Source organism: Podarcis tiliguerta, assembly GCF_965153285.1.
Source record: "Podarcis tiliguerta genome assembly, chromosome: 3".
In the NCBI taxonomy this organism is placed as follows: domain Eukaryota; kingdom Metazoa; phylum Chordata; class Lepidosauria; order Squamata; family Lacertidae; genus Podarcis; species Podarcis tiliguerta.
Window position 1 is genome coordinate 34,603,977 of NC_139536.1, and position 22,554 is coordinate 34,626,530.

The window sequence follows — 22,554 nt, forward strand, 5'->3', positions numbered from 1 at the left end:
CATGCTGACAGAGTTTAAAGGCATCTGTTCTGAACCTCGACCTATCACAGACTGCAGGATTTATAACATACTTAGTGCAATAAAAACATTGATCACAGATGCTGCAAACCTTCTCTCTCACATTTTGTAAGCCGACAGAGCATCCAGCTTTTGGGAAGAGGCACAAGGAAAACAGGAGTGAGTTTCTAAAGTTAAAAATAAGCTATGTAGATATATGGGGAAGAGCTAGACCAGTGGGCTCCCCAAGCAATTGCCTCTGTACATAGCTGTCAATGTTTCCCTTTTTAAAAAGGCAATTCCCTTATTCCGAATAAGATTCCTCGCAAGAAAAGGGGAAAGTTGACAGCTATGCCTCTGTATATTCCATTATTCATTTGAAAAGGTATGTGGGATCATGGTCAAAGGCTGGTATAATTGGGCATGCATAGTTTTAGAGACCCACTGGTTTATTTGCACAAACTATTCTATGGCAATGAGTGCTCACTGGAAGGACAGATCCATAGCTGCCAACGTTTCCCCTATTTTAAGGGAAATTCCCTTATTCTGAATAGGATTCCTCGCAAGAAAAGGGAAAAGTTGACAGCTATGGACAGATCCTGAAGCTGAGGCTCCAATACTTTGGCCACCTCATGAGAAGAGAAGACTCCCTGGAAAAGACCCTGATGTTGGGAAAGATTGAGTGCAGAAGGAGAAGGGGACGACAGAGGACGAGATGGTTGGATAGTGTTCTTGAAGCTACTAACATGAGCCTGACCAAACTGTGGGAGGCAGTGGAATAAAGGAGTGCCTGCCGTGCTCTGGTTCATGGGATCACGAAGAGTCAGACACAACTAAATGACTAAACAACAACAAATTCCATGCCAAGCACTGATGCAGCCATGCAAAGAAGCCTTGCTTTTTATGCTATGCTGTCCTTATACTTGAGTCTGGCAGCCATCCATTAACCCTCTGATTTCTCCTAATAAACACATTTTTGCATGCAGTTTTGACTCGTGCACATTTTGACAGGCAATTTCTCCTAATATCACCCATTTTTGCATGGTATTTCCAACTAATATTTTCATTTTTATGCACACTTTCCTCGACCTTATGTACTTTAGTAAGCCTTGTTTGTTTGGAGAAATGAAGTGCAAATTTCGAAGGATGGCTGTGTTTCACTTCTCATATTCTTTCACAAATTGTGAATTTGATAAAGTCAACTTCAAATGTGGACTCAATCAGATTTCTCTCCCATTCCTTACATAGAATATTTGAATTAGCAACTGAAGAAGGGGCCTTTTCAGTGGTGGCCCTCCACTTGTGCAATGCTCTCCCTAAGGAGGCATGCCTGGCACCATCTTTGTCTAGTTTTAGCAAAGAGATTTATCTTTTGGTGGGGCTTTTGGTCTGTAATTAGAAGACTGATATTGTTGCATCTTTTAGTGGCATTTCTACCTATCATTGATTTGACCATGTTTTTAGGATTTTTTATTTTTCTTACTTGGTTTTTAATGTCAGTTGTTTGGGGTGACTCTGTAAGAAAAGCAACTAGAAAAAAGCACTGATTATAATATAATGAGCACTCACACTTTACATTGTGGGTGCCTTTTGCGGGATTGTGCGTGTTGCTACAGTTCCCAGGGAGCTTACTGGCAAACAGGGGCTGGCTTGCCTCTCAGTGTTAATTTTGGGAGGTTCACCCCCAGCCTCAGTAGTCAAGTTTCTTGCTGGGAGGTGGGGCTAGCCCCATTTATAAATAGGGGTTAGAGCCGACAATAGCCAGGCAGTCGGCTCTGGAGATTCACCCTCCCTACCCTCCCTTTGTTTAATGTTTCTTGTTTGCAGGTTAACTTTTTCTTCCTGTTTAGCGGGCACTGCTACGGTCTTTGACTGGTTGCTGTTGAACGACCAGGAAGAAATTTTCCTCCATTGGCAGGTTTTGTCTTCCCCATAGCAATTCATCACAACTTTGGCAGTTATAGCCTTGGGTGGAATCCTTTAGTCTTCATTTCACTATAATGGTGGTGGTGGTGGTGAAGTGGTGACTCACTCCCCTGTGGCGGTGATTCCAGGGTCCTCTCTTAAAGGGGTTAAATATAATGGGTGTCACTGGCCATACACTGAAAGGTTGTGAACTACTCTGTGTGTGGGTATATGGGCTGGTCTGAATGCGTACACTGGCGTCTTGCAGAGCACCCCCTTATCCCATTTACTTTGTTGTGCCCCAGTTCCTCCGGCTGGGGGGCTGGGAGGGATACACGCCTAAGGCCTAAGCCAAGGTCTTCCTACATTCTGAAGTTTAATAAAGTTGTGGCTTAATTTTAATTCCATATAATGCTGGCAGAGTCTTTATTCCTTCCTTATGATCCCTGGGGGCTCGGGCTGTCGCCGCCTGGTCATAATATAATATAATATAATATAATATAATATAATATAATGCTTGATCATTTAAACCTTTAGGAATGTATGAACCAACAACATATCTGCCTCTTCCTGTCCAATTCAGCCACTGACAAGTCTTGGAAGGGGTTGTGGGGAGAGGAAGGGAACAGGAAACAAATCTCTGTGTTTGTTCAAGAGGCTTCTTCTTCTTTTTTTACTTTTTGCTTCAGGCCCAAAGGACAAGTTTCTTCAAGTCCACTTTTAACTTCCTTCCATGTTCTCTGCAACAGGGACGTGTTGAATCCCCTGTGGACAGAGTCAGACTTTGTGTGTGCTCCTTCCGCAGACAGAATGGGGGAATGCAAAATTCCTCTTGTCACTTTAGAGGGAGCTGCATCCATCCTCTGCTTTGACAGCAGATGTAATGCAGCAGACTCATTTTCATATCTCATTCAGAAAGGAGATGAGATGTGAATGAACTTGCTTGACAGTTGAACACCCTAGAGGTATTTCAGTTTGTCAGAGTCAGTACAGTTTGTCTACAATTACAGCTGAACCAATTTGAGGTACGGGGCGGGGTTAGTCCATAAATCCTATCCATTTTGTGGGTCTTTAATTCCCAGTACATAAAACGTGCTGTTTCCTAATTTTAAACGTTAAGAAAGGTCATTTTGAAAAGACACCCTTGACAAGAAAACCAGAATTGTTCTTTGCTGTTGTGCTCGACAGTTGGGCAAAGAAAACATGAAGGGGCTGGGAGCTTCTTGTTCCCCTTCAACCAGGAATGTTGCCCCCAACAGAGAACTTTAAATGAAAAAGTAATGTATTTAATTTTAAGATGCATTAAATATTGAATGAACACATGGGCTCCACGCTTTGCAAGCCCCTTGTTGACACAACTTAAGGAACTCTGCTATTATTCACACAGTTGTGACAGCAGCCTACAAACTGACAAATTCAAAGTAGCCCTCGGGCATAACAATGAACATGATGATCACTTACCTAGATTAGTTATTGTTTGTGGGTGGAGGTGGAAAATAAATAGGCCAGAAAGAGGGAATGCAATAAACTAGGGCCGCTTAATTCACAAGAAAACAGACCAGTATGGAATATAAAATGTGAGGAAATCTTTCTAACTGGTTCCTATGCCTGTTAAGACCTGACCTATTGAAGGTGAGCTGGAGATGCCCCAGTTTACCCAAGCCACGCCTCTTCAGGTGAGGGGGGAGGCCTTCCTTCAGTGCTCCACAGTTTTGGAACAGATATATCTTGGCCCCATTGGAGAACCTTGCCTTGCTCATGGTCCCAAAGTCACATGGAGTTCCAGGATGCTCCTCTGCTCCTCTTCTTCATTCCTCCTTTTTCCTGCACAACCCTGCTTGGTGATAAGTAAAACCAATCAACCCGTTTTAACACACAGTAACTGAAACATCAGGGAAATGGGTGGCGCTGTGCGTTAAACCACAGAGCCTAGGACTTGCCAATCAGAAGGTCGGCGGTTTGAATCCCCGCGACGGGGCGAGCTCCCGTTGCTCGGTCCCTGCTCCTGCCAACCTAGCAGTTCGAAAGCACATCAAAGTCCAAGTAGATAAATAGGTACCATTCCGGCAGGAAGGTAAACGGCGTTTCCATGCGCTGCTCTGGTTCTCCAGAAGCGGCTTAGTCATGCTGGCCACCTGATCCGGAAGCTGTACGCCGGCTCCCTCAGCCAATAAAGCAAGATGAGCGCCGTGACCCCAGTCGGCCACGACTGGACCTAATGGTCAGGGGACCCTTTACCTTTTTTAACTGAAACATCCCTGATCCTCAATACAGAGTGGGTGAACAAACTCACACCATCAAGGTGGCTAGATAGCCCTGTACCGAACAAACTGTAAGGGCGGGAGGGCTGGGATGACAAACTGAAAAGGCTTTGTAGATGAGAGGTGAACATGGCTTTTATACAGTGCCAAGCTCCACCCCTATACATTGGCCCCCAACATGCATCTCCATGTCATGCCAATCCCCTTTCCATCCTCCTTACCTCACACATAATCCAGTCCCAGCCCAGACTTCACTGAGCTCAGCATTGCTGCTGTGGCCTTCTTCATCTTTGCCCAAGACCATTAAGAACATATACTTAACCCACTTCATGACCTTGCTATGCCCACAATGAAGGTGACTTTTAAGAGAGATGAAAGAATGCATTGCTTTAGTACCTTTTCTAATCTTAAAACAACAAAAACAACAACAACAAATAAACATATGGTCCAACTCTCCTGGGATCATGCCACTAGTTAGAAGAGAGTTATATAACAGAATGTTTTCCTCGAGGAAGAGAGTGCTAGAAAACTTGGTCATTATGAAGACAGGTTCTAATCAAATTCTAGGCTAGCTTTCCTGACATATTAGATTTTTGCATATGAGGAGAGTTTGTTTTGAGCATAAAACGTGCATTCTCAGTATGCCAAGATGGTACAGTCCTGTTTGGGCTGTACCACATGCTTATTCTGAATATGTGATGATACCTCCATGATTTCTGGATAAAACTATAGCGTGGCAGATATTTCAGACTAATTAGCAGGGATGATGGTGTGATCTTGCATATATTTTCTTTATAGAAGCTTAAATACATTTTGTGGAAGGACTCCTGCATTATGTGGTTGATGGCTTGTATCCTCATGATGATAAACATTACATTCAACATGTAACGTATATCGAACCTTTTTCATCTTGTTTCCAATTATTAATGAAACCCATGGCCATTATCCACCCACTAGTGAAATTGGAGAGGACAGAAGGGGGAAGGAACTTGGCCGCCACAGCCAATAATCAGCTAGTTTTCATCCCATTCTAGGAAATGGAATCACACAAAACCAAACATTTCCAAGTCATCTCATCTGCTAAATGTTTTCTTTCTCTTTCATTGCTAGATCCCAGAGAGGTCTTTGATCCGTTGCTCAACTCACACGGAGACGGGATTCTAATGTTTCAGAGCCAATAGTTTCGCTATTAAAGAGGGACTAAGTGACTGCAGCTGCTTGTGCTGTGGCAGGGTCCAGAAAATAGTTGAAAATACAGGAGCATTGTCCAAGGATCCATCCATGTGCCAGGAGCTCTGATATGAAAGGCGTGGAAATATTGCTGTATTCCATTGTCATTTCCGTTGCACATTGGATCATCAAACCCATGTTCCATACATTTCCCTCCCCAGAAGATGTCTGTGTAGTGCACTAGAACAAATGGCACCAGCAATAGAAAGAGAAACAGAAACAGTGAGATGGCTTGGACAAGAATTTGCCTTACATAATTTCCTCCCACCTTCTAATTATTGTATGAATCAAATCTTGCTGCTGACCTTGCGACTTCCTGGAATTGCTCTGCTTATTAATCTCTTTACCTTTCATCCTCTGAATCTTTCATTGTCACTTACCGGCCTTCTGATCTTCCACTATATTCTGTTATCCAATCCATCACAGGGGAGACAAACAGGATACCGAGGAGCGTCATGGATAGTGACAGAAATCAGCTAGTGCATTTTTAATCCACAAGCCTTTTCATTTCTCTAGTGGCTTTGACAACTGCCCTTCCCTTTTCTTGAATGTCAGATGCAGGAGCATGCCTCACTGACAGAGGCCTCTATCATGGGCCTTTGCTTGAGTACACATCTGCACTGCTACTGATAAATCTAGTTGCTAGATCAAAGATTGTGGATGGGTCTACATGGCTCATTTAGCATAGGTGAGTGCCAAGTTGATTTACTGAACAGGTGAGCTGTGACACCTACATTCAAAATGAAATGGAAATCTGTATTGATGGGGTGCCCATTTGAGGAGGATTAAATCCCCACCTGCTACCATGGCAGATCAGAAAAATCTCAAGGGAAATACAGAGTGTTTCAATAAGGCTAGGCACATTTCTCAGGGAGTTGTTGTTGTTGTTGATTAAATTCATATACTGCCCTTCTTCATAAGATCTCAGGGCACAGAATAAAATACAAGATACAAGATGAAAACAATGAAAACAAAACAGCAAAACAAAAAACCCCTCCTACCCAGAGACACATTTAAAAGGCTGGAGAATATTAATCAGCCCATGGTGTGGTTGAAGAGGAAGGTGTTCACCTAAAATATGTATAATGAAGGTGCCAGGAGATCCTCCCTGGGGAGAGCATGCCACGAACAAGGGGCCGCTACAGAGAAGGCTCATTCTCGTGTTGCCACCCACCGGAGGGGGAACATGAAGAAGGGCCTCAGATGGTGAATGCAGTCTGAAACGGCTGATATGGGCAGAGGCAGTCTTGAGATGTTTAAGGCTTCTGTGCCTGGCAGAAGTGCATTTATTTCTGTGCCAAGTGGCACTGACTTTTATGTCATAAAGCCTTATGACTTATACAGATTCATGAACTGGTAACACTATTTTAGGGTCCGTCTACACAACATGTGGCAGCAATGAATGCATACTTGAATGGAAGCAGCAGCAAAATCCTGGCTCTTTACTTAGTATACCTAAGAAAGAAGAGCTCTGCTGGATGAGACCAAAGGCCTCATCTAGTCTAGCATTCTGTTTTCCACAACAGCAAGCTGGATGCCTCTGGGAAGCCCACAATGGAAACAGGAGGGCAATAGCTCTCTTCTGATATTGTACCCCAGCAGCTGATATTCAGCGGCTTGCTACCTCTGATCCTGGAGACAGTGCAAAGCCATCATGGCTAATAACTGCTGATAGCCTTATCCTCCGTGGATTTGTCTAATCCACCTTTCAAAGCCATCTAAGTTAGTGGAAATTATCATATCCGTTGGCAATAAATTCCACAAATTAAACGTGGGGAGAAGAAATTATATTCCACCATTCATTTCAAAGATGCCCAGGATATCAAACACTTATCTGAGAAAACAAAACAAATAAAAATAGAATTAAAAAGTATTCAAAGCAAGAGGAAACATCTAAAAACAATTAAAGGGTGGGTTTACTTGGGTGGTTTTAAAAGAGGATGGGACAAATTCACTAGCTTATGCATACATTCCAGTATGATTCTAGTTACAGGTAGGTAGCCGTGTTGGTCTGCCGTAGTCGAAACAAAATAAAAAAAATCTTTCCAGTAGCACCTTAGAGACCAACTAAGTTTGCTATTGGTATGAGCTTTCGTGTGTATCCTCTGAAGAAGTGTGCATGCACATGAAAGCTCATACCAATAACAAATTTAGTTGGCCTCTAAGGTGCTACTGGAAGGAATTTTTTTATTTTATTCCAATATGATGTGGCCGAAATCTGGGACACCATCTTCTGAGTCCTAAATCTAATGCTTGCCATATGACCTTCGTGGAACCCACCATTGTATAGCACATTAACAAGGTTTCATGTGCTCAGTGGGAGAATTGTGGCAGGGAGCAGCCACCATTATGGGCAGCTAGCTCATCACCTCAGGATAGTTGCGATGGTGCCTGTTGTCCCCTTTCTGTAAGGCCCTAAACTCTTATGAACAGAGCTGTAAGGTTCAGGCCCTGAGTGTCAACCCTTTTGAGAGGACTGCTGTGGAGCTGAGGTGAATAAAAATAGGCTATATCCCCTCCAGCCAGCAGAAATATCATGCTTCAAGGAGAGGTTTTGTGGTGACACAGCCTGAAAGACAGGGCATTGGGGGGATGGTGCTCTGTTTTATTATTTTTACAGCACTTACGTAAATTATATCCTTTAAGCGAAATCCTCATTTATGTACTGCAGTTTGATGTTTGAGATGTTATTTACCTTTGTATAAATCCTTTGCTGTGAGCCCCTCCACGGGCCCTTGATAAAGACCTTTGGAATACAAAAGAACATTAGGAGTCATACAAGAAAATAAATAAGTAGTTAAACCAACAGTGTGCACTGCCACAATCAACTTCCTACTCAGTCTGCACCCCTTTCTCTATGGCTTGAATTATGCCCTAAGATATCAGCCAAAGCTGTCCAGCGCTGCCTTAAAAATTAATATGTAAAAGTTAGAGACTGAGATCGTTTGAGCTCTGAGTGCCAGCTGCATATTTAATGGCTTTTTCTGTAATTCAAAAGCTTCTTTGCAGTTATAAATCCAGGAGGGTTAAATCTATTCTGAAGTCGTAAGTGCTATGCCAATTGATTGATTCCTCTCTCGTTTAATCTCTTGGTGTGTCACTTCCTTTGCAGAAATGGCTTATCGCCCAACATGCTGGTCAAAATCCAGAGAGTTCATGTCATTTCTTTAGGTGTCTGGCAGGCAAGTCATGCCAAAATATGTGCAAAAATACCACTGTCCCAAAGTGTCTCACCAAACTGACTTTAATTAGATGTTTCATAATGTATTTTGAACATTTTTACCCGGGCTTTGTTCTACCTAGAATCTGAGCAGCAGTTGCGTGTTCAGACCCAGAGACCTCCCCCCAAATAAATTCACACATGACTCAAATTTTAGTTTTGGTTTTTGGCAGAATTTAGGCCACGACTTTATTGATTACAGAAGGTGAGTGGTTGCATAGGCTCTGGTTCAACTAGCTCCCCACACTCTTGCAGGCAGCGCTGACCCAGGGCACCAGCATAGGTCAGCAAGGGTGAACACCTGGGAAGGTGAAAAGCTGGGTACAGACTCTGTTCACCACCCAGATGCCTCTCTGGACTCAGGTACAGGCACAACCCCCTCTCAGGGCTTGACCAAACCAGTTGAGTCCCTGGATTCCTTTAACGCAGTGTTTCCCAACCTTGGGCCTCCAGCTGTTTTCGAACTACAATTCCCATCATCCCTCACCACTGGTCTTGCTAGCTGAGGATTATGGGAGTTGTAGTCCAAAAACAGCTGGAGGCCCAAGGTTGGGAAATGGTGCTTTAACGGAATACCCTTCACATAGGGATGGCGAAACCGCTCCCCTATCCCTGTCACCTGAACCAGTGCCTATCCGCAACCTTACAAGTTGTGGTGATTTGCTATGCAGCAGGTGAAACTCAAATGGCAACAGCCAATCAACCAAATGGGGAAATTCCTATCATGCCCCTGTCCCAACAACAGACAACACATGATGGCATAGCAAGGTCAATTGCACAAAGCCCTAAAATTAGGGAGAGGTGGGTGGGTGTTCCAAACGCACGAGCCGAAAGAGGAAGATCTGGGCTACGTGCATGAGTATAAATAGGTCCCTTGATTTGTTTGGACTGCGCCCCATTGGTCAGATTGAACCCAACATCGAGGGACCTACCAATAGGGTGTTGTGGCATACCAATCAAACCCACCTACAACACAGGAGGTCAGTCTCCAGGTCTCACCGCAGCACATGCCCTCTTTTAGCAAAGTTCTTAACCTGAAGCACTATTTCTGGGTTAGCGGAGTCTGTAACCTGAAGCGTATGTAACCCGAGGTACCACTGTAATAAACAAATAAACCAGCTCAAGTCAGTAGAGCATGAGACTTAATCTCAGGGTCCTGGGTTTGGGCTCCAGGTTGGGGAAAAGATTCTGGCAGTGCAAGGGGTTGGGCTGATCCTTGTGGCCCCTTCCAACTCAAAAAATTTATGATTCTAAGTACTTTGCTGCTGCCCTTTCATTTACTGGTCCTCACTTTTGCAAATAAGCACCAATCAACTTGAAAGCTTTGAGCTAAAGGGTGCACAATAGTAAACTTTCTTAGCAGAGCAGCTGGGGAACTCCAGAAACAGCAAAAAAGGCAAACATTGAAAGCTGTGTCACGTTTTGGCCTCTCACCAGGAGATTGAGACAAAGAAGCAGAAAGGGGAGAGAAGCAATATTCCCTTTCTTAATTTTTTATATTTTTTGACTGGTAGAGTATAGTGCGGATGAGCCAAATATGAAAACTTTCACTGTTTTAGGTGTTTTCCTATTGCTGGTATGTGCCAAGACTCTGTCGTGAGCTGTGCGCAGAACAGTGGGATGCTAAAGTGTTTGACAGAAAAGGTATCAACTATGGTACAAAAGGTATCATCAGCTTTTGTACGAGAGACAGTAGACAAAAGCAGCGGGCAAACGGGCAGGGGAGTGCAAAATGACACAACACATTGACACAGTATTCCAGTGTGATTCACATTCTCCCTTCTTCCGATGACCAAGACTTAATGATGGCTAATGATAGCAATCTCCATCTAAATATCATGTACTGCTGTAATTGTGATTTGAAATTTAAACCTCCTTCAGTAGTATAATTTCCAGCATAGTAACTGAGTGGCTTAAAGGGAGATGAACATGATCTTATTCAATGCCATTTTTCCTGGAGATAGAACACACACACACACACAGGCCTAAAATGTTGCAGTAATGTCTCATATGAAAAGGGCAATGCCTTGTGGGAAGTGTTTTTTTGTTTTGTTTTTAAGCAATTCAAACATGGTCCTGCAACATCACAATGTAGCTTTGTCCCTATTAGAATTACATGTCAGTTGACCCATAGCCTGTTATACTGGTCCTCCATCTGTTGTTGATGCTACACCACACTTTGACAAGTGTGATCAGCAGAGTAGGCAAAGCTCCAGCAGAGTCTTCCAGCAGGACACCAGAGTTTTCCTGCTTTCCATTAGTCAGCTTTTCCCAGAGTTCCCATTTAAGAAAGCTCCTTTCCCACTCAGTTCAGTTCAAACCATAACGTGTTCATTGTCTTATGGCACAAGACAATGAACACACTAGCTATAAGCTTTATTACATGCTAGTACATCTTCATCATCATCATCGTTATTAATTATTTTATTTGTATCTCACTCACCTGACTGGGTTGCCACTCTGGGCTGCTTCCAACATATATATAAAACATAATAAAACATTACACATTAAGAAGCTTCCCTATACAGGGCTGCCTTCAGATGTCTTCTAAAGGTTGAATAGTTACTCATCTCCTTGACATCTGATGGGAAGGCATTCCCCAGGGTGGGTGCCACTACCAAGAAGGCCCTCTGCCTAGTTCCTTGTAGCTTCATTTCTTGCAGTGCAAGAACCACTCAGCCCACACTGCCCTAGAGTGCCCACTGAAGTGGCCCACCCCCTATTAATGTGTGTACATGCCTTCTTCTGATTGCCCCAATAGGACCACATGTGTTCTCCAACTCTCTCTTCAGCGAGAGGGAGAAAAAGCTTTTATCTAATTTCTCCACATTGTTCAATATGGTATACACCTATCATGATCCCTGTTACTTCCCCTTTTTTGCAAATCAACCCCCCCCCCTTGCCTTTCTGAGGCAAGGCAAACACGAATGTAAACAGTATACTGAAGATTTGTATAACAGCATTGTGATATTGGCAGTTTTATTTTTCACCCTCTTTCCAAATGCCTCCTAAAATGAAATTTGCCTTTTTCACAGCTTCTGCACATAGGGTCAACACCAACACAGCACTGGAACTGTGCCAGGACGTAGCCCAGCATCTGTCTTTAAATGACAAAACTCAGCCATAGAACGGAGGGAAAACGACAACAAACAACAATAACAGATAAAGGGGAATTTCAGTGATTTTTTTTTTCATCCCTTAACACTGAGATCCCAACTATGCACGATTCAAGAAAGATGCAAGTAAGATCTAAGAATAAATAAAATGAATCCAAATCCAAAATATCTTCAATGTTTTTATAGGACTTGTGGGTGAAAAGTGGGGGAGGAATTAAGATTGGGACCACTGTGGTGGATTTAATCTTCACACACTCCATTTTCTCAACTGAATTACTACTGAAATTACAATTTGTCCCACTGGGCAAAACCTATTATCACTATTCAGAAAAAGTCACTATCCAGTCATTATCACTATTCAGTAAAAGTCTTGTCCCATAGAAGCATTTGGCAGAATATCTGAAAGAGTTAGTAGTATAAATCTTTAGTATAAATCTTCACTAAAATTCATCAGTGTTTCAGTGTGCACAGCTGCACCACACAGCTAAAAATTCCCTTTAAAACAATTAACCAATAAATGAACTCTCCCTGTGACTGGCCACCCCAATCATACAGAATGCAAGCCCACTTCTGATCTTGACCTTCAAGGTCACAGGTGGAGGCAGCCCACTCTCCTATAGGGTTAGAAGTTTGTGACACCTAGAGAGGGCTTCCCTCTGCATCAGGGGTTGGGAAGCCATTTTCAGACTGAGGGGTGAATTCTTTCATGAGCAACCTTTTTCTACACCCTTAGCATGTCTCCCCTTACTCACATTTTCTCTGGGTGTCATGAGCTTCCCAGCACTGCTGGGATTCAGTTTGGCAGATTCTGACACAGGAGGAAACCTGGTTTGAAGGTGGGAAAATCTCGCCTTTCTACTCTGATTTCTGCCACTTTTGAAGGGGGTGATTGCTCTACCATCTGATTTTTATTTAGAGCCCCGGGCCTCACTGGAGACTTGGAAGTGTTTTGATCAGCCAAGGGACAAGATGGAATAGGAAGTGGTGGCTACTGAATGGGAGTCTGAACAGGAAGGTGTTGCCTTGTTGCCTAAAACCTGGTTCCAGCATTGCAGGTTGGAGCAGACCCACCTGCCCCAATGGAGTGAGCCTTTGTGATCCCAACATTCCTGAAAGGTTAGTGAGTCTTACATGCCTCCTCTTTAAAAGCTTGGTGGGCAAGGTGGGAAAACTTGTTGGGTATCTTCATTGATTCCATCCAGATCTAAGCATCTTGCCTTGCTCCTGAAGTCCTGAATTGTGGGTCCTGAGCACCATGTCCACTGCCAAGCTGTTACTTTCCTGAATGAAGATGTCTTTCTTACTTTCAGGTTAGAGCCCCAGTCTGCGTGTTTTGGGTGGGGGCAAGGATACTTAGATCAGAGGCAAAGGTGGGTAGGTTGATGGGTGGAACTTTTATCTTTGTATGGGGTACATTCTTAGCATAGAAAAATCAGGGATTTCTCTACCAACCTGCCTTCTCTATCTTCCTTTAAGGGAAGTAAGAGGCATTATCACAATTCAAGGAAGTGTATTTCAGGAGAGTACAGAGCAGGGCTGCGGAGGTGTGTCCTCGGGAGACTATCAAAGCCCAAATAGAGGGGCTTAGAGGGCTGCATTTGTCTCTGGAACCTGAGGTTCTTCAGCCCTGGTTTGTGTCATTAGAGACCCCGACTAGCTGTGTTTCCTCTGTCACATGGACTTAGACATCACACATAATGTGCCCAAACAGAGCCCAATTCTGCCTCCAGTACAAATGTATGAAATGCAACTTACATTTTAATTTACCTTTATTTATTATTTCACATACTTTATATATCGCTTGATTGTTGAACAACAACAACAACAACAACCTAAAACAGTGAAGGCATCAGTTTAAAAAGAACAATTTTAAAACCTTCAGAAATCGTTAAAATCAAAGATAAGCTAAAAACCCAACTGAAACACATGTCAACATTCTATATGTCTGAATATGCTTTCTTAACCAAAAAATGTTTTTAGCAGGTGCCAAAAAGGACAGTGAAGTCATTTGCCTGATATCAATGGGCAGGGAGTTCCAAGGTTTAGGTCCCATCGCACCGAAAGATAAATTTCTTACAGATGCAGAATGATTATTACGTGGCACCTTTCACAGTGCCCGTTCCACAGATCGAAGCAGTCAGGTAAGGCAATCTTACATTTGTACCCCATTCTTTCTCCAAGAAGCTAAGGGTGACACGCAATTTCCCCCACCCATTCTATTCAGGCCCCTGTTTCATTCAGGCGTTTGCTGATCTTTGCACCATCTGTCTTGATGTTGACAGGATGCATCACTTTCCCGTTACTCAAATCTTTCTTTTCCCTTGCCTGTGCTTCCAGCCGATGCTTCGTGACTCATTCATTCTGTTTTTTCTTAAAAGTCCTACCATTCTATGCTGTAATATGGCGCTTGATTTAATGCTTCTCTGAACCAAATCCTGTGCAAACCACATAAAAGCCACTTTTATTATGAGTAAAATGAGGGGAAGGTCACAAAGCTACATAAAGCGGGGAGAATGACATCAGATATTGACTGTAACTGCCTGAAATTAATGACTGTTTGTTGATAGAGGGCCGTAAGTGGGGACTTTAGGCACTGTGCAGGGATCTTGGCAGTGGGGGGGGGGGGAATCCCTGGAAGTCTCTCCAGCTGTAACCTAAACAGAGAAATTTGGCTAAGAGAATGTCGTTTGAATGTCAAAACCTGAGATGAGATTTATCTATCCGGTTTTGCTGAACAAATTGAAGGGTTCAGGGCATGCCACAGAACTCTGCAGTCAAACAAAACAGTAATCACTGGGAATTGGTAATCACCCCCTTGGCTGCCTCTCTGAACTGCTCACCTGCAGGCAAAGGAAAATCCCCTGACACATGAGTGAGTGTGTGTACGCAAGACCTAGCACAAAAGGGAGGTCTCGTTCCTTCCCCGCTTCACTCAGAAGCATCCGTCCGTAGATTGCGGGGCAATCTTCACGACTTGTTGCACCGTTTGCACAAGTGATGAAATGCAAGAGTTCGGAAACTGAGTGAAGTGCACAGCCCGTTCATCTCTCTGCAGTGAGTGAAATGGAAAGAAATATTTGGGATTCTGTGGAATGTTAGTGCTGCTTACTATGGCTGTGCAAAGCCCCTCTGGTCTGATCTGGGGGGCCCAGGTCAGACCCATATGATGCCACAGGGACCACCAGCACCCCTTGGATCAATTCCTGAAGTAGACCAGGGGTTGGCACTAAGTTGATTGTAAAACAACAACAACCCTATATTTAACATAAACATTTGGGTTTAAAAATACAGCTGGAAGGAGCACCACACAGGATTCCTTCTGCATGCCAGTTGGCTAGCTAGAGGATCTGGTCCTGCGTTCTGCTGCTGCTTTGAAAGCAGCTTCCCTTTATGCAAGGGTAAGCTAGCTGTTTACAGAGGAGAAGTGATCAGCACCTGGAAGGATTGGATCCTCTTGTTTTCCAACTGGTAAGTGCGAGGATCCAGATTTGCAGTCAACAGCTGTTGAACAGAGGCACTGATCCTGCAGGGCAAGGATCAAGGCAGGAACAGGCAAGAAGGAAAGCCACAGTGTTGGGCCTCTATCCTCTGGAAAGGTTCAGCCAGTGGTCAAGCAGGTTTCAGACATTTAATGCAGTTTTCTTGTCCTGTCCTGCCTTGCCTGCCTCTCTTTCCTGGCTGATGCCCCAAACCTGACAGCTATGGATCACTCTGGGCCATCAAACCCAATCCACAATGCTTCATGACTGCCTGTACCCAACTAGTCTGATGCCCAAGTCCTTCCAAATATGCCTGATTTGGCTAAGGACTTGATGATATCCAGTGCACACCTCTTCTGCTTACCATGTTGGCTCTGACCACATGGCATTTTTAGGGTGGTGTGATCTGTTCAGCACAGCTGGGGGCGCCACAACTATGTTGTACAATGGAGAGCAAGAGACAAGGGGTGCCGAATTTTAGTGTCACATGGCGTGCCACTGACATTTGAGAGCCCAAAGTCCACCTCTGCACATGGGAGTAGACTTGTAAGTTATTACTGGTCTTGCTAGCACATAAACCTTCATCGAGGATTTTGCAAAGGTGTGCATGTCATTCCTTGAGACAGTCCTCAGAGTCTCATTTGCCTTCTTGGCTTCTATGGGTTAGGACTGTGTTGGGCTGGCATCTGCAGACTTAAGCACAAAGTTGTTGAGTAGTAGCAAAAAACATATATAAGTTGCTATTAAAATACTTGTGCACAAGTAAAATTCAGCTTTAACCTCACAAAACATACAGTAAACGTATAAATGAAATTAAAGCAATTTTGGGATCAGTAATTATGATCCCAAAAACACAAAATGAGGCCTCAGCTTCAAACTGATTTGATTGTTAAGATCCTAATTATATTTTTGTTCCTACCCAACTTTGTGCCTACATTAAGTCTACCTTTGGCAGTTGGGATTTGCATTTCCCTGTGTGTGTTTGTGTGTTGAATTGAGTGGGCATCTGCAGCCACAGCTCACAGCCAATTTGAGAACTGCTGAATTTTAACACTGCTTAGATATTTGAAATATTAACTGACGTATAACTGCTTTTAAATAAATAATCATAAGGATTATTAAATTAATAGTCATGAAGATCCATGAAAAGCTCAGCAATGCCTGGATCTGGTCCAGGTCTAAGTCCCTGCAAGCTGCCTGAGTGGGAAAACTGGAAATGCCTGAGAACCACATGGAAGCTGCTTTTTGGAGGATGGAGAGGATATAACTCTATTAAATAAAAACTGCAAAGGATAGCTCCATATTCATGCATTCCTGCATGAAGATATTATGCACAGTTGTGACTTGCAGGAAAAACATGCTCAGGTAAAAACAAAAAAACAAAAACCAATAGCACAGCTGGACAGCAAGGATCCTGGCAACCATTTCTGCCTCACAGGAGAATGCAACCTAACAGTTCCTTGCTGCACTTCAAGCTGCTTGCAGGCTGTTTCATTGGGTGGTTTTATGGTATAATCGCAAGTGGGAAAGGAGCTGGGGAAAGGGTAATTGCTTCTTCAGAAGCATGTAGGCTTTAGAGCTCTTACTAGCCAAACCCTATATAGACTTAATTGGGGTTTATTTGACCCCAGTACCACATTAGAAAAGTGATTTTTTTAAAAAAGTATAGGAAAATCAAGACAGGGAGGCACTGGCGGAGGAAGAGGCGTGCGAGGGGAGTGCACCGGCCCCGGCAGCACGATCCCAGTAGGGTGCTATCGTGGCTGCCCCCCCCCCGCCTGCACTGGGCGCCACACCCCTGCAGGCAGAGTGCCCCACCCCCAGGACATGCACCAGCCCCGCCCCCGCCTGCTCTCCGCCCCCTGGTGGCGGAGTATGAAGCTCTGCCACTGCAGGGAGGGTTATATGCAGTATGGGAATGGGTGAACCTGTCAATTCTACTTTCTCTCGGTTTCTCATCTTTCCAATCTTCAGTTCTCCACATTTCCACTTCAGCTTGTGGAACTTGTTTTTCAAAAGTCCTCATGAAAATTCATCAGGATTTCTCCTAATACACACATTTGTATGCCATTTTGCCTCTCATTCATATAACACACACACACACACACAGTATATATATGCACACACACACACACACAGTGTGTGTGCATGTGTGTGTGTGTGTGTGTGTGTGTGTATATATGCAATTTTCCCCAATACAATACACTTTGCATATGATTTTCATGAACATATGCATTTCTGTGGACACTTTACCCTGGTATATATCTTTTTGTACACATGACATTAATGGAGAAGTGCATTGCAAAATTTAGAGAAGTTTGCATTGTGAAGGCCAGCTTTTGTGTGTGTGTGTTCTCATGTGGTTTCAGACAGTGCAAATGAGGTAGTTTCGTCTTTAAATGTGAACTCTGTTTAATTTATTCCCCATGTCTCATCCAGTGGTGGCTTGCCCAAGGCAGGGCACTTGATTGTTTCCTGATTTGTTGCCGCTGGAGCCCCCACACCTCCTAAAAACCTGCTCATGAGGGACCCTCTAGAACAGGATGGGACAGGGCAGAAACCGTGGTAGGGAGGAGGGAACTGGTAAAGTTGGGTTTCTCACCTTGCACAGATAGGCGTGATTTCAGCTACACCGAAGCCACTGTTGGATACAGCTCCAGAGGCCTGGGGAAAATCCATAACTAGCAAAACGAATATGAGCGATAAAAAGGAAGCAGGAGATGAGATTAACAATGACTATTAAATCCAATTAAAGGGTATTATAAAGTAGAATTATAACAGGAAGATAGCTAGCACTAGAAATATGAGCATGTGAAGCATTGCATACTGTGAGTGCCTAGTGAAAAATATAACGCTGTTGAACACAAATAGACAAAAAGTCTGAAGGAATGATTCTAAGATGGGCAATGCATCACTGCTATAAGGTATATTAATTAAACCATTATGTTCTCCGTTTAGGTGATTTGCTTCTCACATGAAGTTTTGCTGATTCCATCTATGCTATTGTTTGAAATCCATTATCCTCCTTGAAAGGTGATATGGAGCAAAAACCATGGACCAAGATCTTTGCCTTTTTTCACCCCACAGGCAGTGTGGGCCTGTTTGGTTCCTAAGGTCCCATGCAGCACTGGATAATTTTATTTATTTATTCAATGCCCTATGTAAGTCAGTTCCTGTTCCCCCAGGGGTGTATATGCAGGGATGAGCTGCCTTGTGCCAGTTACTGCTCCTGTGTAATGATTTTCTCATCCAAAAAAGAAAAGGCCACAAATCAGATCTGCAGAGGAGGGCAGAAAGTGTGCTGTAAAGCTTAGAGTGTTGGATCGTGATCTGGGAGACCAGGGTTCGAATTCCCACTCAGTCATGAGGCTCACTGGCTAAGCTTGGGCCAGCCACTATCTCTCAACCTAACCTACCTCACAGAGTTGTTGTGAGGATGAAATGTGAACTATGCAACACCACCTTGAGCTTTTTGGAGGAAAAGATGTTACAGTAAGTCCATGGGGGTTATATTCCAGGAATCAAACTTAAAGTCAAAATTGTGTATAGTCAAAACCCATTGGGCTCAATGGCACAGGAATTGAAACAAAGTCATTTATCCCAGGACCCTGCCCACTTTCCACCCCTTAATATATATATATATATTTACCACACGTAAAGCTGAATGTGCACACGTTAAATGCACATATTGCTGGATATAAATGTAATAAATAATAATTAAAGTGCTGGAAGGCAATGATTTGGAAAGGTCATCACCTTGTAGCTCCAAAAAAGGGATGGATTGAAGGATGGCAATGCCAGAAAAATGGGCAAGTGTGTAAGATGAGCAGAATAATAATAATAAAAAAGATTTTGTGTGTGCCTGATTCCTCTTTTCTCGTCTGTGACAAATATGCAGCATCAATTTTTCTCCTCCTCCTCCTCCTCCGCCTCCTCCTCCTCCTCCTCCTCCCTCTTCCATTCTCAGGAAATATATATATATATATATTTCAGTGTTAACTTCCAGGAGAAATTGAAAGACACCTCTGCTTACCCAGGCATTTGATGGCCAAAAGACACTACCCCAGGCAACCCAGGGGTCACTGTTTTTAGAATGTTTTTAAGGTTTTTGTTTTTAAAATGTTTTTATTATTGGTGTGTTTGCTGACTTCTTCAGGAGGAAGGGTGGAATGAGTAAATAATTATGTTTGGTTCTTCATATCTTTGGCTGAAGGACTGTGAACAGTTCATAATCATCCAAGGCTCTCTTTTTTAAGCAAAAAACAAAAAAAACCAGCTAAAGGAGTTGGGAGGGCATAACTTGCATAATTTGTTTAATTCAAGACCAGGACACTTGGACTCAACTGGAGACCTACTTTCCAATCAGCAGAATATGCACACGCACTTGAGTCATCTTTCCACTCTCCTAATTCTGCCCCCCACCCTCTTGACCTATCCTGCCCTCCCTAGTCTGTGCTACTTCCTTAGATATATGCTGCATTTGCTTCAAGGCTTCCCTGTAACTTTGGATCTAGATCTGCTTCCTTCTCCTTCCCACCTGTTTTATTGCGATTCAGGTAATTCCACTCCTAAGCCTCTTTTAAATTAACTCTGCCTCTTACACGTGCATTATTATATTATGCTTTATGAATACAAATAGGTCCTTCGGCTTGGCTCGTCAAGACATACAGTGAAATTTTGTAACTTGTTACTAACACTCTCGGAGATTAAGCGTCTCAAATAAAAACATAATACGCATTTCATTAACGCAGGCAAGGAGGCACAGGAATCAGATACTACCCTGCGCAGTCTGCTTCGCGTCCTGCCTCGCACATTCAAAAGAAAACCAAAAGTGTTCAGCAGGTCATCATTTTCCTTGGAACTTAATTATCTTAATTTCCCCATACTTTTAATCAAATTGTGAAAAGGGAGGGCAGAGCAGTGAGGCTTTTACGGAATAATTGATATCTGAGGCTCAATCATAAATCCCTTTGGCAAGCGATAAGGAGCTAGTCCGAGTGCGCTGCAGGAATAATTGATTTTACTCCGCAAGCCAATAGCTCACGTTCTTCGTTGCCCCCTAATTGCTCACTGAGGAAATGGACAGCTGCACAGGAAACTCAGCTCAGAGAAAGACAGACCAAGCCTCTCTCTGCATTCTGTAAGAAAGAAGTGGAAAGTGTAGCAGAGCTGGAACCATACAGACTCATCCTGTTGCTCTGATACACATACAGGAGCTTCATTGTATTCTGGGGGTTCCACATATTTTTTTTATCAGCCCCCACACCCCAGGAAAACAGGCATGAGACAAGTGCTAGATGAATATGTCAATTTTAGTTTCTCTTGATTTCTTATTTTCCAAATCTTAACTGAGGTTCTTTAAATCAGTTTGCAACTTTTTTTTGAGCTCCTCATGAAAATTCACCAGTATTTTAACATGAATTACATTTCTCCCAATGTACACATTTGACAAAGTGATTCTCCCCAATGTATGTTATTTTCATGAATACATGAATTTATATGCACACTTTATTGTATCCAGTTTCTTACACCCTATATAGCTGGAGAACAGCGTTACAAAATTCAGAGAAATGCAAATTTCAAAAGATAGTCGTTTTTCAGTAATAATAATAATAATAATAATAATAATAATAATAATAATTTATTCCCCACCCATCTGGGCAGCTCCAACAGTCTATTAAAAGCACCATAAAATGTCAAACATTAAAAACTTCCCTAAACAGGGCTGCCTTCAGATGTCTTCTAAATGTCAGATAGTTGTTTATTTCTTTGACATTTGAAGGGAGGGCGTTCCAAAGAGTGGGTGCCACTACCAAGAAGGCCATCTGCCTGGTTCCCTGTAGCTTCACTTATTGCAGTGAGGGAACCACTAGAAGGCCCTCGGAGCTGGACCTCAGTGTCTGGGCTGAACGATGGGGGTGGAGACGCTCCTTCAGTTCTTGTATTATGAACATAAGAAGAGCCTGCTGGATCAAATCAAAGACCAGTATCCAATCATCCCTGTGGCCAATCAAGTGCCATAGGGAGATCTGTAAGGAGAATCTGAGCAGGAGAGCACTTTCCCCTCCTGCGGTTTCCAGCAAGCAGACTTCCTCCAATGGTCAAGGTATAGTCATCATGGCTAGTAGCCTTTCGCTCCATTATTTTTTCTTATCCCCTTTTAACAGCTTGAAGTTTGTGACCATCTCTGCCTCCTGTGGGAGCAAACTCCATAGTTTAACTAAATACTCTTTTTTGTCTGCTCTGAATCTGAGAGAAGGACCAAACCTTTCCTCTATTTTTTTCTCTCCATGCCATGCATAATTCTATTAAATTATATCATGGCACCTCTTCCTTGCTTTTCCTTTAAACTGAAAAGTCCCAAAAACTGCAACACTTTTTTATAGGGTTCCCCCCCCTGCTCCACCCCCTTTCTTTGCTTACCCCTTTCTGAACCTTTTCCAGCACTACAATGTCCTTTCAGAGGTGAAATAACCAGAACTGTACCCAATATTTCAAATGTGGCTACGCCATAGAATTTGTATAAAGGCATTACAATAGCAACAGTTTCATTTTCTATTCCTATTATTATTCTTTCTGTTTGTCCAGAACACACACACAGAACAATGATGACAACAAGGCCAATGTAGGCTGTCCACAAACAGCTTCCCACCAATGGGGTTTCACAACAAAAAAGCTTCCTGACGTTTACGGGAGCATTATTTCATTTCCAGGTTTTGCGCTGAAATGTCCAATCTGGATGGTAGGCAGCTGAGATGCGTTGACACTGCCATGCCCTTTGACATGCTGCAAAGCATAGTCTTCTATAACTGGAGTTGGGAACATGTAGCCCCCTTCAATGTTGTTGGACTATATTTCCCATCACCCCTGACTATTGGTCATGTTGTCTCATGATGAAGGGCATTGGAATTCAACAATAACTTGGGGATTCCCAGTTTTACCATCCCTGCTTTTAAAGAATCCAATCAGATAATATACAGTACTGTATTTTTCTCTCCATAAGACACACCTGACCATAAGAGGCACCTAGTTTTGAAAGGAGGAAAGGGGGAAAGCCCCATTTTTGGGGGGGAATCAGCTCAAAGTTGTGCAGTTTCTTTTGCAAAGGGGAAAAGCTCCCCCTTTTGAGGATCAGCTCAAAGTTGTTGAGCTTACTTTGCAAAGGGAAAAAATCCTGTTTTTATGGGGTTCAACTCACAGTTCTGCAGCTTCTTTAGGAAAGGAAAGGGAGCCGTTTCTACAGTTTCCAGACACATAATCTAATCAGCCAGTCACATGTTGCTGGGGAAACAAACAGCCTCCGACTGCAGAACATTTAACAATGGAGGCCTGGGCAGGGGTGGGGC